A 4096-nucleotide genomic window follows, 5' to 3' on the forward strand; every position below is an offset into this window, starting at 1 on the left:
ATAACAGAGGGAATAGAAGCAAATACTGTTGAATAATGATGCATGGAGGGGATTGTAATCATTGCAATGAAACAAAATATGATAGGATGAGCGTAAAACTGATGTTCTCCCGTGTAAACTATCACTCAATTCACAATAAAAGCTTAAAAAAGAGAAAACAACTTTATTAAAGACTCTTAACTCCTATTATTAGGTGACTTGTCAGTGAAAATAGAACATAGTTTTAGCTTTGTTATACAAAACTTCATATACTTACTAATAAATGATCGACTATCTATTGCTCTTTGATTTTGACGAACTCTCCGTTTTACTACTTTGAATCCACCATTTAATTTGTGGCATGGCACTTATTCAGTTCCTATTTGTAGAGGAATTGCCACCATTTTCTTGCTAAAATATACAATTATCATAAAGCTTCCTCTAGATTTTCAGCAGGATAATAAAACCATTAGATCCTCAGTCAACTAAGAAAGGAACCAGCTCTCAAGATGAAGAATCAAACTACATTTATGGTGCAAAGACTTTTATATATATATATATATATAAAGGTCATTAGGTGAGAAGAACACACTACTGTAAGCGGCGACTAAAGGTGGACCATATGGAAGCAGGACACTGTCAGCTCATCAGGGCAAACGATGCCTGGTACTCAGAGTCAGAGTGGGAAGAAGCTCAGAGGAAATGCAGAAAATACGCTGCCATGCCTTTGGCACTGATAAGAAAGGGCACAGTTCACTTTATTTCTCTTCCTTGAAAAACAGACTTTCTTCTATTTCTAATTTTGTCTTTAAAATTCTGTTAGCCCAGTAAAATAACCAGGACATCCAAAAACAATGTAAACACTATAAGTGCCTTGTCTAGCTAAGCCAATGGACTTTATAAAATGCACTTAGAAACTTGTCCTATACTTATGAATGTAGTAACTCAAAATACCAACTGAGAGGAAAGGAATCTTCATATCAAGTACCCTCTGTACACAGGATAGATAGGGACAGGCAACTTAGACATTGGCTACCTAAAATGTGGGGGTGATAAAAGCTTGAAGTGACTGGCTTACAAGGTTTTAAGAGGGGGTTTAGTTTAAGAGTGTGTGGGGGAAGGTACAGTCCCCACTGAATAGTTTTCATCTTGTCTAGACAGATCTGGTGAAAAGAGATGGGGACAAGATTCTTAGGATTCAATAGTGAGTAATTGTTATCATGACTAATTGTGACTGTCACAGCTGTAAAGGTAGAAGTTTTGTAACAAAAACGGGGGAGTAGTTAATCTTACAGTCCAGAAACAGACAACCCTAGGACCATCAAGGGAGAAGAGCACAAGCGGAATGTGGGACCCTATCCAGAGAAGCAGTGACACCAGAAATGGAGGCAGAGATGAGGACATAGAGAGAGGGAGCAGTTGAAGAAATCTGGACTTTTGGAAAGAGGGACTGGGTGCTGGCAGCCAGGAGGCAGGCTTGCAGAATATGCCCTTTTTTGTTCAAATATATATATAAATATTCCTGAGCATTTTCATGTACACCCCCAAACCAACAACAAAAAAAACAAAACAACAACAGAAGGAATGGAAGCAAATACTGCTGAATAATGATACAAGGAGGAGATTGTAATCATTGCAATAAAACAATGGTGTAAAGCCACTGTCTTCCCATGTACACTATCACTTAGTTTACAATAAAAATTTAAATAAATAAATAAGTTTTTTAATGTGCTTGGTGGTGGTTATGTGCCATGGAGTTGGTTCTGACTCATAGCGACCCTGCACGGTGCTTTTGAGGCTGTAAATCTTCACGGAGGCAGAAAGCCTCATCTTTCTCCCGCAGAAGAGCTGGTAGTTTCAAACTGCTGACTTTGAGGTTTGCAGCCCAATTCATAACCACTATGCTACCAGAGATACTTAGAAACAACCAAAAATACCAATTTAAAAAATCAGCTACATATATATCACCTTGAACTGATTTAAAAAAAAAAAAAATTCTAAATTCAGTACCAACCCATCACATCAGAAATGATTACAAATGCTATAAATTTTCAGCCAACCACCTCAAACCCAACCCACTGCCTTTGAGTGGATTTAGATTCATAGCAACCTTATAGGGCTGAGTAGAACCGCTCCATACAGTTTCAGGCTCTTTAGATCTTTTAACGGAGCAGACAAGCCGCATCTTCCATGGAGAGGATAGTGAGTTTAACCCACCGACCTTGTGATTAGCAACCAGATGCTTAACCCATGGCACCACCAGGGCTCCTTAACCAACCACCTACAATTTATAATAATAATAATAAAAACAATAACAAAATAACCTGTATAGGATTTCAGAGGCTATAAGTCTTTATGGGAGCAAAAAGCCTTACTTTTCTCCCACAGAACCACTGGTAGTTTCAAACTGCTGACCTTGAGATTAGCAGCCTAACTCGTAACCACTGCGCTACCAGCCCACCTCAAAAGGTTATATTCTGATTCCAGTTTTGTGACTTTCTGGGAAATTAACACTATAAGTGATGGAGAATGAGCCAACAGTTGCTTGGAAAAGGATAACATGGATCACATTAAAGAGTTTTTTGGGGTGAAGAAACTGTTCTGTATCCTACTCGTAGAGGCAGTTACAAGAATCTATACTCCAGAAAAGGTCAATTTTACTGTATGATAATTAATAAAGTAAAAGGGGAAAAAAATTAACAACCAGGCTACAGTTGTATTCAACTAGGTATCAATGGGTAACTCTTAAATGAAAACCATATTATTAAGAACAAGAAAAAGGTCATTTTTACCTAGTTTTTACTATAACAGGATCAAGCAAATCAACAGTTAATTAAATGACCTTCACCATCAAGTCATATAGAATTGCATTACTTTACCCCTTTGTCTGGATTCATCAAATACAAATTACCCTTTTGTTCATTCAAGTTCCTTTAAACATGATTGCATTTCATCTGACTTAAAGCTGTAACACTACCCAAAGTAGCTGGGCTGCCTTTCTTTTAAGGAGCTACCCACCCCCAAAAAAACTGTAACCAGTTTCCACCACTGCTGTCAAAGATTATTAAGATATTTTTCAATGATGTGAAAATCACAAAACTTCTCTTAATATCTAAACAAACAATGAAATTTAGTGGTATTTAAATGTTAGTTTCCAATATTGCCTTCTGTGTTCTTTTACCCAAAACAACTCTTTCATATAAAACATGTGCTACAAATACACTTTTTATCAATAGTACATAGATCATCTACTTATGTTATAAGAAACAACTACTAAAAAATTCAGTACAGACTTTTACTGGACTCAAGAATTATAGAAGAGCTCAGTAACATTAACCCCAGCTATTTTTATTATCAATCTCAAACGTAAGTGCTTCTGAAAAGTGATATATTTCATGGTATAACCTTATATATAATAACATAATAAAAATTATATCTATCACTGAATCTATAGCTAATTCCAAATCTTAGGATTAGCTGGGAGAGAAAAACAAAACAAAAACTACAGCATGCACTCTGCATTTTTCTAATAATTCTATTTTTATAAGCATTTCAATTATATATTTAGCATTTCACTCAAAAGACAAACATTCTGAAATGTTCTGAGTTATATAATTAACCAAATATTATATAATATAAACACTTAAGTGACTTTTTTTTATTGATTTAGCAATACCTAAAGCATACCATGCTTTCAGAAATCCATTAGACTACTCAGCATTATGCATTTTCAATGGCCTGTTATGAAAACTAAGATCTGTTAGCTAAGCTGTTGTTTTTTTTGAATTCTGAAGTTTGAAGGTCATTGCCTAAAGTCACTTTATAAAGACATTATACCTTTGGTTTTTAGTAAGTCAGCTATACAGGATCTATTCTGGTACTTATGAATATTAAATGATGTATCTTAGATCCTCTTATAAAACCACTGTTCTCAGTAACTGTGTTTGACCAAGAAAATAAAAGACCAAAATGTCATTAGAAAATTAATATATTTATCTTTGATAAATGAGAAAGCTATATAAAGAAAAAGGAAGAGCCTTGTAATCAGAAGGGTCACTCACTGCACTTTGGTGATAATTCTGACATCACCCCAATTAAGGAAGCAATATTTAACTTG

This window comes from Chrysochloris asiatica, unplaced genomic scaffold (genome assembly GCF_000296735.1).
Source record: "Chrysochloris asiatica unplaced genomic scaffold, ChrAsi1.0 scaffold00142, whole genome shotgun sequence".
NCBI classification, from domain to species: domain Eukaryota; kingdom Metazoa; phylum Chordata; class Mammalia; order Afrosoricida; family Chrysochloridae; genus Chrysochloris; species Chrysochloris asiatica.